We start from the raw sequence: 14582 nt of genomic DNA, 5'->3' as shown, positions 1-14582 counted from the left end.
TGTTTTGAAAACACAAAGTCAACAAGGCAATTCTTGGCACTTGGCTGTCTTCTGACCTTCTGTTGGGGCAGCGTGTGACTGTCACGGCCTCTGGACAAAAATGTAGGAGGAGGATTGTGAGTGGTTGTGTTGAGTGAAAACAAAAAGATTGTTGGGGCAGAGGAAAAAAGTATTTCTAAGAATGTGGGCCACAGATCCACCTGGGTATTTGTTAAATGAGTGACCTCGGGTGCCTGTTAAAACTAAGCGTGGATGGGGCTAGGGAATCGGTAGTTATAAAATGATCCCCAGGTGGTTCTTATCTCCCAAAGGAGAGAACCACTGTTCTGCTTGCAGCCTTTTGGAGATGAGGGTTGATTTTGGTTTTTCACCATTGAATTCTTGGCTTCTGTTCCAGTGCTCTCACTGGATAGAAGAGCATGCACCCATAAACGTTTATTGGATATCTGCTTTTTAGAGGCGCTGTACAAGGTACTGTGCTCATATGCCCACACCTGACTGTCTCTGAGACTCATATACTCTGTTCGGGTTGCCGGGATAAATACTGAGTAGTACACGGTAACACAGCAGTCCCTAGAAACGAACTTGAAAGAAAACAATGTTTTATTCCTCATAAGGTTGTTGCCTATGAATCAATCATAGCGTTTCCTGCAGCTGAGAGCATTTCCTATACCCAAAGGTTCAGACATAAGTGATTCCAGGGCTGTCAGTTTATGGGTGCAAAAGCACCATCAGTTACATCGCGTACTTCTGCTCTTAAATCTGTTGTTGGCAGTGGAGGGACAACAATCAGGCAAATCAACAGTCACTCCTTGCGCTTAGGAGTGACTCTTGGCATGTGCCCGGGGTGAACGCTGAACAAAAAGAGAGGTAGTAGAGGAGAAAGGAGTATGTTCAATTGGCAGGTTAAGTCTTCAAGAGGCTAACTGGGTGAGCAAGGTCACTGAGCTCCTGAAGTGACCTGGTGGTGCTGGCAGCAGGATTGCTTGCCTGGTTCCAGCCCTGTCTTTCATCCACACGACCACAGCGTTTCTTAGGACACATTGTTTTCCTATCAGCACGGTATAAAGCCTCGAATTTAACATGGGAAATGACACTGAGATGGTTTGCTCATTCGTTTAGTCCCTGAAGGTCAGACTTCACATAAATCAGTGACAGTTACAGAATGCATGTTAGATTTTCAGAAACCACTTGGTGCCCGATTATTCTGTTAATGCCATGACTGTCGTCTTTTCCAGACTTTTTAAAGCAGTGTGGTGTTTCTTTTATACTCTTTCAACAGGAGACACTAGCAGCACCTTGGCGTGTGTTTTCACTAACAGCTACTCAAACTGCTATGAGATCTAGCAAAAATGATGTTTTATATCAAGGAGAAGAAGAAAGAACTTTGTGTAAAGGAATGGGAAAGGAGGCTTTCAGCTTGAAAGTGGTGTTGATCTTTGTGTATATGAAAAGATCTTAGATTTTGTTTTTAGATCTATTTTCTCTATGGAAGTCAAGCGTTCTCTGTATTCCAGAGAATGGTCTTATCCTGTTTCTATAATCTACTCATCTTGAACCCCAAGAATAGAGGATACTGTTTTCCTTAGTTTGTGACTTGATTGTCCTAACCCTGTAGACCCTTGCTACGTCAAGTATCATCTGGAAACCAGCTGCACAGCATGATCTGGGAGCTTGTTAGAATCCCAGGCCTCTGCCCCCAGATCTCTTGAATCAGAATCTGTCTTAATGAGAGATGCATACAATCTTGAAGCACTGTTGTAAGAAACCAGTGTCCTCATCCCCAGGATACATGCAGACCCATTTAGACAGATCCTTAAAGGAGCATGGAGGCCTTTGCAGGTGACCAGTTAGCTGTCCTACCTTGTTAAACTAAAGTGAGATAAAGGACCAGCCTTCCAGGAAGCCAGCCTTTAAAAGTTACTTTGAATTGAGCTGTAAGTAATGCAGCATTACTGATGGAATGTTCTTTGACTTTATAGCATTCTCTTTACCAGGTGGCTTTTGGTGAATGGTTTTCAGCACAAGTGAAGGAACTCTGGAAGCCAATTCTGAACTTGAAGTGTGTTTAAAAATGACTTCTAAAAAGTTACTAGGCTAGGTGCGGTGGCTCATGCCTGTAATCCCAGCACTTTGGGAGGCCGAGGCTGGCGGATCTCAAGGTCAAGAGATGGAGACCATCCTGGCCAACATGGTGAAACCCCATCACTACTAAAAATACAAAAATTAGCTGGGGGTGGTGGCGCACACCTGTAGTCCCAGCTGCTCGGGAGGCTGAAGCAGGAGAATCACTTGAACCCAGGAGGCAGAGGTTGCAGTGAGCTGAGATCACGCCACTGGACTCCAGCCTGGTGACAGAGCAAGATTCCTTAAAAAAAAAAAAAAAGTTACTAACGTGTCATGCCACTGCATTCTCACTCCAGCCTGTATAGCAGAGTGAGACTTGTTGAGATGAAGTCTCGCTCTTATTGCCCAGGCTGGAGTGTGATGGCATGTGATCTCGGCTCACTGCAACCTCTGCCTCCTGGGTTTGAGTGATTCTCCTGGCTTAGCCTCCCGAGTAGCTGAGATTATAGGCATCTGCCACCATGTCTGGCTAATTTTTGTATTTTTAGTAGTGATGAGGTTTTACCACATTTTGCCAGGCTGGTCTCAAACTCCTGACCCCAAGTGACCTGCCTGCCTTGGCCTCCCAAAATGCTGGGATTACAGGCATGAGTCACCACTCCCAGCCAAGACCTCATCTCTTAAATCATTGATATGAGAGATAGGTTTAATACTAAAATAAGTATGATAGAGTGAGGGATAAATCTGATCTGCCATTATACCCAAAAGTTATGGTAAACTAAATGATTTGGAAAAGAAAAAATGGAATCTGAATATCCTTTGTCCTAAAACTACCTCCTTACCCTACTTATGTTTTACTTAGCTTCATGTAAGCAACACCTTTCCACTTCTAGCATTTTTTATTAGATATTAAATGGAAGTGACAACTTGAGGATTCGACAGTGTATTTCACTATTTTATGCACTTCACATACAGCCATCTCACGTACAGCCAACTTTGTAGCATCTGTATTATCTGAGCTTTACAAAGAAGTGAAGCAAACCTCAGAGGGATTAAATATTAATGATGTGCCCAAGGTCACAAAACTATATGTGAGAGCCAGGATTCAAACTCAGGGTTGTCTGACTTCAATGCATGAGCCCTTTCATCATCCCAGAGGTGCCTATGGGATATTCCAGATTCTGGGATATAAGTAAGAAGACTATAAACCCAGATGGCTGTAAATTTCAAAGACAGAGTTTCACAGAAAACACTGTCATCCACCAGGATCACATTCAGGCTTTCTGAATTACCATTGCCCTTGCAGTCTGTCTTAGACAATTGAGCTTATATCATACACAAAATTCGTGCATACATACATAACTCTTTCCTTGTAGGATTTTATCTTAGTCACAGGGTACCCAATGTTTATTAAGCACTTCTCAAATGAATGCCAGTGACAGCTTAGTGAGTTTATGTATTTGCTCAGCATTATAATGTGACACAGGGAATATTCTTACCCGTAGTTAAGATATCAGAGTTGGGTGATGTAGCTGAAGTGAACTGATAGCCAAACTAAGCATATAAAGGTATTACAGCATTACCCGTCTTGTGGGTATCAAAGTTTTGCCCACAAGTTCTTTTCCCCCCTTTCCCAAACCATGTAGCTTGAACAAAAGATTTTACCTTTCCTTTATTGGGTGATATCAATAAAAAGGTTCCTGTCTGGGTGCGGTGGCTCACGCCTGTAATCCCAGCACTTTGGGAGGCCAAGGTGGGTGGATCACGAGGTAAAGAGATCGAGACCATTCTGGCTAACATGATGAAACCCCGTCTCTACTAAAAATACAGAAATTAGCTGGGTGTGGTGGTGCGTGTCTGTAGTCCCAGCTACTTCGGAGGCTGAGGCAGGAGAATCGTTTGAATCCAGGAGGTGGAGGTTGCAGGGCACCGAGATCTCACCACTGCACTCCAGCCTGGTGACAGTGAGACTCTGTCTCAAAAAAAAAAAAAAAGAGCTTTCCTTAAACAAGAAATATGCGTGTGTGTAGGAAACACTAATGAAACCCAGTTTTCATTGAGGCTGTGGAATAAACATCCTAATCAACCCTTGACTTCTTAATTAATAATCTATTGTGCATTGATTTCAAGCTCAGAATAGTCCTAGGAAACGTTTGAATATAAAATGACAAAATACAATCTCTGGCCTCAGTTTGCAGACTTGATTTTATATCAAGGTCTTTGAAACTGTGACCAATAAGCAATGGTGTATGATTGAGTTCAAAGTCATGTAGTTCATATGCTGTACTAGTGATGGGGAAGAGAGACAAGCAGCTAGAAATGGCTTTTGGGCAAAAGAAGATTTAACCATGTTCTTCAAAATGGTTCCCCCCCTTTTTAAAAGTGTATACTTTCATTCAACTGGTCTCAAGTCAGTGTACAGTTAAGCCCTGGCTGCCTCCACCCACTCTCAGGGAGACCAAAAGCCTTCATACGTCTCAAGTTGGGGGACAAAAAAGGGGGGCCATGAAGGCTGGTCAAAATAAAATACTTTTAAGATGAAGATTTAAAAATTTTTGCATTACATGATTTACATGAAAGCAATGCTATCACCTCCCCTGTGTGGACTCCGGAGAGGACTGAGCCCTTCTTCTTAGAAGTAGGATGGCTTTTAGGAAGGCAAGGGACTTCGTGTAACAGTGCATCTCACGATATTTGGAACGGTTATTTAAAAAAAGAACAATGTACAATCAAAGTCCTTGGCCACATTGTAGACCTTTGAGGGATGCTCACTCCAACAGACTGCCATCACCTTCACAGAAAACAAGATGAGATAGGCATGGCTTCGTGTGTGTGTGTGTGTGTGTGTGTGTGTGTTGGCTTGACGAAATGGTTCTTTAACTGTGTGTTAAATACTTTTTAAAAACTAGCTGTGATTTTTGACTTTGGGTTCATGGAGCTCCATGTGGAGGCTGAGTGGTATGGATGCCCCGGGTGCCCCTCTGCCCTGCTGGTATTCATCTGTCCAGCTAGTGCTGTCTCATTACACGGTGTTCTTGCCTAATTTCCCACGTTCTCATGGGAAATAGTGACATGGGGGATGTAAAACAATGACCTTTCTTTGAGGTAATGCAACTATGTTGCCAAGTCTTGTGAGAATGTGAAAATTAATGTGATATTTCTGCAAATGTGTTTACTTGGAGTACTTTGAAGAGCAAGGTCCTTTTAATTAGAATAGTACTACCAGATTGATAGCACTGGGCTCTAGGTAAGGACACATTTGAGGAAAGAGTGTATAGTGTACTTCTCTGGCAAGTCACCAAGTTCCCATGGGGGGGGGTTCGATAATGTCAAAACACATAAAATAATATAAACTCTTTGCTGCAGTTTGAATCCCAGCTCTACTACTTGGTGGTTTTGTGACCTTGAACAGTTTTAATCTCTGTGCTTTTAATTTTCTCCTCTGTAAAATGAGCATCCAATTGGTACTTAAATTATAGGGATGCTGTGAGGATTGTGCTTAATGTATATAAAGTGCTTTGAAAAATTCAAGACACATAGGAAGTGCTATGTTAGTAATACCTCCCATTGTCATCACTACATCTTGCCAAGTCTGCATGTTGAATATTTTAGATACTCAATGAATGTTTGTTGAATTTTGTGAGTCTTATGAACTTTATCTTTTTGAAAGAGCAATTTGAGACCACAGCCAGAAACTTCACTCGTTTCCAGATGCTATTTTGAAATGTAGGAGAGCCCAGAAACCTAGTGCCCTGGGAAAATTAGAGTATTGTTGTTTCCTGCTACCTCCCTGACTAGCCAAGCTACTCTACTCATGGCTATAAGAGCCAGTGGAAGGCACAGCCTGAACTAGAACTTGAAGTTACACCACTTTCATCCCTTGTCCAGGATTTTGAAGGGTCTTACTGGCAGAAAGACGACTAGAAATCGGATCATCAGCCCCAGGCCCATTCTGATTTCTCTCTCCTCTGCTTGCTTCCCTGTCCTCTGGCTGGCATAGCTAAGGCCAGGTACTGAGGGCAGCTCTGTGAAGAGTTGGCTCATTCAGGGCATGTAGTTCAGGGAGGAAAGGATATGAAAATTGTGAAGAAGTCTAGCCAGGCGCGGTGGCTCACGCCTGTAATCCCAGCACTTTGGGAGGCCAAGGCGGGCGGATCAGGAGGTCAGGAGTTTGAGACCAGCCTGACAACATGGTGAAACCCCGTCTCTACTAAAAATATAAAAATTAGCCGGGCATGGTGGCACGTGCCTGTAGTCTCAGCTACTCAGGAGGCTGAGGTAGGAGAATCACTTGAACCTGGGAGGCGGAGGTTGTGGTGAGCCAAGATCACACCACTGCACTTCAGCCTGGGCAACAGAGCGAGACTCTGTCTCAAAACAAACAAAACAAACAAACTTGTGAGGAAGAGAACATGGGCTAGGTGGAGGTGGTTTTGTGCAGAGTGACCTGAATCACACGTACCTTGCATGCCGAAGGCGGCCTTCTCCTCTCCTGTGTTAGGCCATCTCTAGCATGGGCTGTCAACCCTCTGGGCCATCTGTTCTCATTCATGACTATATCCTCAGAGGCTAGCTCTGTGTCTGGACAGAGAGGCTGTTCTATACGTATTTGTTGAATGACAGAATGACTATGTTAAAAGTAAACAATAAGGTTGAACTGAAATCTGTTAGGCCTTCAAAAAACTTCTCTTCCTTTCCAAATGTGCTTTATTTAAAATCTGAGCTAGGAAGTCTGTTCTAAAAACCAGAGATTAACTGTACCTCTGAGATGCTGCCATTGTTTTCATTGGTTCCCAGTTAGACCTGCTTAACTTTAATTGCTAAATGTGTAGCAGGTGCTAGATTCCGGCAGCTATCGCTAACTCCTTGAACTTGCTATCTTAAATAACACCTGATTGAGGACGTGTGGGTTCCTGCCCATGTGTTAATTGTGTCACAGACACTGGCTTTGGAGTAGAGGATCAAGGTTTTAAAGGGGGTTCCCCTGCCTTCCCACAAGAACAGGTGTTAGAGGGAAGGAGGGAGGGAAGATTCTGTATCGCTTCTCACTCACTCTCAGAGAAACAATACAGAGTAATTGGAAACAATTTTAACTCAGTAACCACAAAAGGCTGCTCTTTCACTGATGTGTCCTTTGAGATCAGATCCAGTTGCTACTCTAGTTGCTGCCTGACTTCCTATGGTTAACTTCATCCTTTGTAAGTGAAGCTGGGGTGGGTGCACCCGGAAAAGCCAAACGCCTCTTTCTTGATTCTAGATATTCTGTCTTCTCAGGAGAAGGCTTGCATTTCACTCAACAGCTTTCCAAACCCTGCTGTTCTCCTGCTCAGCAGGACCGGAGCTGCTTTTGTGAGCTTAGAGGGTCTGCTGGCATTTGGGGCATTGTTGAGTATCTAAAGAACAAAGATCACATTCTGTTTTAGATTATTGCTTTTATTTGCGGGATGAAAAAGTAAACAGCTATAACATCTGCAGTTCCTCTTCTGCCAAGTGAGGTCCTTTTTTTCTGCGAAGCTATTGACTAATTTTAATCTTACGAACAATCTTCATTTACTTAGTCAACGAATACTTGTTGGGTGCTTACAATCTGCCAGGCACCATTCTAGACACTTAGAGTATATCTTAAAATTGGACAAACCCCCAGCAACAGCAAAAACCCTCTGTCCTCATGGAATTTTAGTTCCCTTTATCTTTCAGTAAAGGAATTTTGACCCAAAGATTTCCTTTGGGACCTTTTTAAGATACTTGTTTTGGACATACATTTGATTAATGTCACACTTAGGGGGTTACGATCTTAATTTCCGGTAGCCCAGCTGCGTCCTTTCAGCAACAGAAATCCCACAGCTTCAAGCAGAGTCAGGAAAACCCAGGGACCGTGGTAACAGAAGGTTTTCTGCAGAGGTGCTGGCAAGAACTTAACATGTACCACAAGTTTCTTCCAAGAATTATTGGAATGTGAAAGCATTACAGAGAGGAGGTGAGTTATTTTGTCATGTGACCTGGATGTGGCTGGCAGCATCAGAGTTGCCTGACTTAGGGACAAATAACCCCAAGCCCAGCTGACCTAGGCCAGCCTCGTGTTTTCCGACGGGGACTAAGCAGAATTTTAAAGAAGGCACGCCCTTCCAACATTGCTTGACTCTCCACATAATGCATTATAGATTTGTCATCATATAAGGATGTGACACTTCTTGAACAGTTAGTTTCCAGCTTGAAACACCTGTAGAGAATGGGGTGGTGGTGATGCCTCCACACTTAATCCTCATTAAGCAAAATGTCACATCTTTCTAGCGGTAAGGTATGATCCATGTGTGCTAAGAGCCGATGTGAAAGCTTGGATGAATATGTTGTCACCTTATTGGTTGTGATAGAACTAGATCATGTTACCATGCCCTTGAGGACTTCAGAAACTGGGACCACATCCATTCTCCAGCTTTCTTTCTTGGCCACTCCTGTGGGATATTCTGTTTGCCTCATCTGCAGTGAAGCGTCTCATCCTTGGTCCTCTGGGAATGACAGGGGCAGATGTCAACTCCGTGGGTTGCCCCACAGGAGGCTGTGTAAACAGAACTGGTGGGAGATACAGGGGGGCTCTCAACAGGCAGGGTCTAACCCTGGGAGTTTGGTATAAAGCAGGGATTGGCAAACTAGGGCTCATGGCTTGTTCTTGTACTCTAATAGTTTGAGTCGTTTTTGGTTTTAAAGCATTGCAAAAGAACACACAGAATCCCAATTTGGCCCCCAAAGTCCCAGATGTTTACTGCCTAGCCCCTTACAGAAGAAAACTTGACTCCTGCAGATCCACTTTAATACAAACACCGGGAGTGGGACTTTCCATCCATAATACCTCATCCACATGTCTGAATTCTCAAGGTGACTTTGAGACAGTCACTCATCTTCATCTTTGGGTCACTTACCTGTGTATCACCTTATTTATATTACAGCATTTGGATTTCTTGGCCAAGCATCTTTAGTTGTCGCTTGGTTTTCTGATCTCCAGAAATCAGTTTTTGTTGAACTGGAACTTCTTTCAAGTCATCATTCCTAAGTGATACTCGAAATGAGCATAATCTGCCAGTTTCTAAGAAGCTGACTTTATTGCAAGGAGTTGATTGGGCACTCACCTCCTGCTGCCTTTCTACAGTTTTCCATGATGAGCCTTCCTGTGCCAGTAGAATAACCCTTGAGTGTTACCTTGGTTTGCTACCTTTCCTCATTGATTTGCATATCAATTATCACACGCTTGGTAGGCTGAAAGTCACCTCTCCACACATTTCAACATGTTAGCGTTTGTTTTTTGTTTTTGTTTTTTGAGACATGGTCTCACTCTGTTGCCCAGGCTATAGTACAGTGGTGCGATCATATCTCACTGCAGCCTCAATCTCCCAGGCTGAAGCTATCCTCCTGCTTCAGCCTCCTGAGTAGCTGGGACTTCAGGAGCGTACCACCATGCCTGGCTAATTTAATTTTGTGTAGAGATGGATTCTTGCTACATTGTCCAGGCTGGTCTTGAACTCCTCAGCCTCCTAAAGTGTTGGGATTATAGGCATGAGCCACTGCACCCAGCTGAAGTGTTAGTTTTGAATTAGTATAGTAGAAAACTTTTTACATTCAAAGATCAAATGATAGCATATATTTGGAGGAATATACATCTAGAAAAAAAGCCATTTTCACTGAAGGGTATTCTGAATCAGTTATAATTTTATATTTTTCCATGTGTGGCTAAAAATGTATAATACCACTATACAGGTATACTATGCAGAATATATCAGTGATTAAACTTAATAATTTTTTTTTTGAAACAGTCTCTGTTGCCCAAGCTGGAGGGCAGTGGTGCAATCTCAGCTCACTGCAACCTCCACCTCCGGAGTTCAAGGGATTCTCCTGCCTCAGCCTGCCTAGTAGTTGGGACTAGAGGCTTGTGCCACCATGCCCGGGTAATTTTTTTGTACTTTTAGTAGAGACAGGGTTTCACCATGTTGGCCAGCCTGGTCTCAAATTCCTGACCTCAGGTAATCCACCCATCTCGGCCTCCCAAAGTACTGGCATTACAGGCATGAGCCACCACGCCCAGCCTAAACTTATGAATTGTTTTTTTTTTTGTTTTTGTTTTTGTTTTTGTTTTTTTTTGAGATGGAGTCTCACTGTGTCGCCCAGGCTGGAGTGCAGTGGCCGGATCTCCGCTCACTGCAAGCTCCGCCTCCCAGGTTTACGCCATTCTCCTGCCTTAGCCTCCCGAGTAGCTGGGACTACAGGCGCCCGCCACCTCGACCGGCTAGTTTTTTGTATTTTTTTAGTAGAGAGGGGGTTTCACCGTGTTAGCCAGGATGGTCTTGATCTCCTGACCTCGTGATCCGCCCGTCTCGGCCTCCCAAAGTGCTGGGATTACAGGCTTGAGCCACCGCGCCCGGCCAACTTATGAATTTTTGAACTTCCTTTTAACACCAGCTGTTTTGTTCCACAAAGCTCATGGAGACTCCTAAATAGTGATGGCTTTAACAATGACTGTGGAAAACAGTAGTGGAGGAGGAGAGAACAGTCTAAAAGAAATATTCTGAGGCAAGAGAGACAAAGTCTGATAATGGTATTTTGGCAAAGGAAGGGAAAAGTTAGGAAACTGGAATTCATCATTTGATGTATTAGGAAGGTAAAGGAATGATGTGGTGTAGAGAAAAAAACACAGGCACAGATCTGTTCAGAAATAGGATCCTACGGAGATGAAGTTGTGAAATTTTTCTCACCTTTAACATACCCATTTTAACTTCGGTAGGCTTAAACTTAGAAAGGTTCATAGATAGACAAATGTAAGTTTTGTAACCCTCTGCCTTTGTCTAGCACTGTTTCCTCGAAGATTGGAGGGCATCTGTAAGCCAGCACAGATCACGCTGTGGCTTTTTCTGTGACTATGGCCTCTTCGCTTTCATTTGGATTGCTCTTGATAATGTGTCCTTGCTTCATTTTGGAATTTTCCCACAAATAAATGGCTCACTTTTTTTGTGGTGTGAAATTGCATGGTAGAGCGGAGGTTGCCTTCCTGGGAACCCACCTAGACCACAGACTTGTTGAACCAACTGCAGGTTGTATGAGAGCAGGCGATAATGCCCTTTAGAGGCAAGGTTGCCCCCAAACAAAAATGCACTGGAGTGTAGTTCTGGCCAAATCTGAATGATGAGAAAAACTTAGAATATAATATCAACAGGCTTTTATCTCTGAGAACATTTGAAGGGTTTTAAAAATTCTGTAAAATTGGTTTTGGTATTGTTGATTTTCTGCAGATCACACTGGCCTGGTTGGGTAGACACAGGGAGAGAGAAACTGTATTGTAACCCCATACTTATGACTGGCAACAACTTCTATCTGGAACACAGCTGAAAAAGGAAGAAGGGGAGAAGGAAAGGGATGACAATACAAGGGAGCTTTGAATCCAAAATGGATATTATAAAGAAAACATCACAAGAAATAGATATTACAAAAGGCTTTGAGGAACCAAAGATGGATATAAAAAAGCATCAAATACTGTCTGATGAGTGCCTCAGTTTGCCCTGTGTGTGAGGACTCACTGTCAGAAGCTGTTCCAGCTTGTCTTTATACTGTGCAAGCTCTTACATAGTGTCAAGGTCACATGCAGGTACATGGCAGGGCTGGGCTGGGCTTCAAAGCCAGGCAGTCTGACTCCGGAGCCTGTTTTCTTCTCAACTACTGGGCTCTTGAAGGCCTGACAATTGTGGTTACCTTGCTTTTCTGCCAACTGCAAATTTAAAAGAGGCACTTAGAGGAAGGGAGGACTGCTGGAAACAGTGACACTCATCCCACTAGTTAAAAACAAAAGTTGGACAAGTCATCAAAAGTAGTCACAAAAATCATTCCCCCCGACTCCAAAAACCCAGCACACACTGATGCCATTTAATAAAGGGGGACACATTGTCATACATGCCTTGCTTTCGATGGATATCACTGTCCACGATGTCCTGAGTTTATTCAATGAAATTAAATTCTGTTCAACATCATTGAAGAATAACTTAAAATAATATTTTATTATCTAAAATAACAGGGATTAAGCTTTACTATGCTTTCATTTCTGCAGAGCCTCTCTCCAGGATGGTGCCAAATTAGGGGAGATTAGAACCTATTCTGTTCACAGCAAGACATCACTGTTAAAAATGCAGGTGCCCAGGCCTCATCCCAGACCTACCCAATCACAATTTGCATTCTGACAAGGTCACTAGGTGCTTGCTATGCACATCAAATGTTGAGAAGCACGGTCCTAATCGTCACTATATCACCATAACAACAGAATGTTCTGTTGTTTCCTTCCTGGCAAGGTGCTAGGCAGTGATTCTTAGCCTGGACTGCACATAGAAATCATCCGAGGAGCTTTTTAAAAATCCCAGCATTCAGGCTGCTCCACATACCTTGGCTTGCCACCTTTCACACCAGAGTCATGCCAGAAACTCTGGAGGTGGGTGCCAGGCACCAGGAATTTCTAAAGCTCCTCATGTGATTCCAGTAGGTTGAAAACTTCTGCCTTAAACTTGAGGAGGAAGCATAAGGTTGTGAGCAGCCTGGCTCTTTGTCAGAAGCTGGGTAAATGGTCTTTGTTTCTTCCATGGTCACTGAGCCGGGGTCTCTTGTGTCCTTTGCAATTGCTGCAGGTCCAGGTCCCTCAGTGGTCCCTCGGTGACTGTCACCATGCCTGTGTCTCCAATCCTTCATCTGTTAGACCCTCTCCATTCTGTGCAGGGTGGTTTGAGGGTGTCAGGGAAGTGATGGAGGGGATAACAGGAGAGTGGATCAAGGATAGGACGAGTTCTTGGTTTCTCAAGCTGAGCCATTCCAAATCTCAGGGTGCAAATGCCATCACTCTTTATTTTGTATTGTAGGCTCTCAGCTTGGTGTCTGGAGCTACTCAGTGACCTTTGGTGCATTAAAAAAAATATTTTGCGGGCCGGGCGCGGTGGCTCAAGCCTGTAATCCCAGCACTTTGGGAGGCCGAGACGGGCGGATCACAAGGTCAGGAGATCGAGACCATCCTGGCTAACCCGGTGAAACCCCGTCTCTACTAAAAAATACAAAAAACTAGCCGGGCGAGGTGGCGGGCGCCTGTAGTCCCAGCTACTCTGGAGGCTGAGGCAGGAGAATGGCGTGAACCCGGGAGGCGGAGCTTGCAGTGAGCTGAGATCCGGCCACTGCACTCCAGCCTGGGCGACAGAGCCAGACTCCGTCTCAAAAAAAAAAAAAAAAAAAAATTTTGCTTTGTTGCTGCACTGCATGAAACTTCTCCCAGGATATAAACATGGCTCAGCATATTATAAATGAAAGCTTTTCAGCGTCAAGCTGTGTTTTTCTTTCCTTGTGAGTATCAAACACATTTTTTTACATGGTACGATTGGACATCTACATGCTGTCGGAGATTCTCCCCTCACCCTATCTGTACACTTTACTCTCCAGTCCTCCTGATAATTGGAAGAATTTCCCAACCCTTCACCCTCCACCCCAGAAAACACAAGGCTTTTTATGGGCTCGAGTTAACTGTATGCATCACAAAATAATGGTTTCTGTGGTTTGACCAGATAGTTATAATTCAAGCTCCGTATTTACCACATGGCCTTAAACCAGGCAGTCTCCAAATATGTCTGTCTATAATGCATAGTTTGTACATGTAATTGTCTTTTTGAGTGTTACAATAGCAATTATGCTGGCTAAATCATAGAAATGGAAATGATTATAAAGCAAGAAATAAAGGAAATGCAATTGCATTTTGTGTGTAGAGTATAGAGGTACCCCTGAGGCTCTTAATGAAGAATCTCTGAATTTGAGGCTGGCAAGACACAAAGTGGTATATAAGTGACCTGAGTTTAATATATTTCAAAGCTTGCTAGTTTGAGTGTGGCAGCCTATTACTGAGGATATTATAGGAATGGAGATTTTGTTTTATTTTTGAGACAGAGTCTCCGTCACCCAGGCTGGAGTGCCGTGGCACAATCTCAGCTCACGGCAACCTCCGCCTCCCAGGTTCAAGCGTTTCTTGTGCCTCAGCCTTCTGAGTAGCTGGCATTACAGGCACTCGCCACCATGCCAGGCTAATTTTTGTATTTTTAGTAGAGACAGGGTTTTGCCATGTTGGCCAGGCTGCTCTTGAACTCTTGGCCTCAGGTGATCTGCTTGCCTTGGCCTCCCGAAGTGTAGGAAAGGAGATTTAATGAGAAGGCATGAGAGGATCTAAGTGGACTCCTGACCATTACTCAGCATCTCCACCACCCCCACTGCTTTGCGAGTCCATTCCCAGAAACCCTCAGTGTTTCAGAAGTATAATTTGAGGCCGTAAAATATAGGTAAATTATAATCAGCAGAGACCACATTAAGGTCAATGAAAAAGGGTGCTCTAGGCTGGAGACAACTGGCCCTGGGAGTTCTGGTGGTCCAGCTGCTACCCTGCTGTCCTAGGGAAGGAGGTTTGAGGTCTTGGCACAGCCAAGGCCATGTCTTTGTGGTCACTGATGTGGGGAGTGAGGTGG

General features: G+C 43.8%; 1 protein-coding gene across 1 annotated transcript in view; it reads left to right on the top strand.

The window, feature by feature from the left end:
- CCBE1 (collagen and calcium binding EGF domains 1) overlaps positions 1-14582 on the top strand; it is a 256629-nt gene that overhangs the window by 1134 nt on the left and 240913 nt on the right. The window lies entirely within an intron of this gene.

The sequence above is a fragment of the Theropithecus gelada genome, chromosome 18 (assembly GCF_003255815.1).
Source record: "Theropithecus gelada isolate Dixy chromosome 18, Tgel_1.0, whole genome shotgun sequence".
Classification (NCBI taxonomy): Eukaryota; Metazoa; Chordata; class Mammalia; order Primates; family Cercopithecidae; genus Theropithecus; species Theropithecus gelada.
The sequence above is the reverse complement of the archived record's forward strand: the minus strand, read 5'-3'. Positions and strand labels throughout refer to the sequence as shown.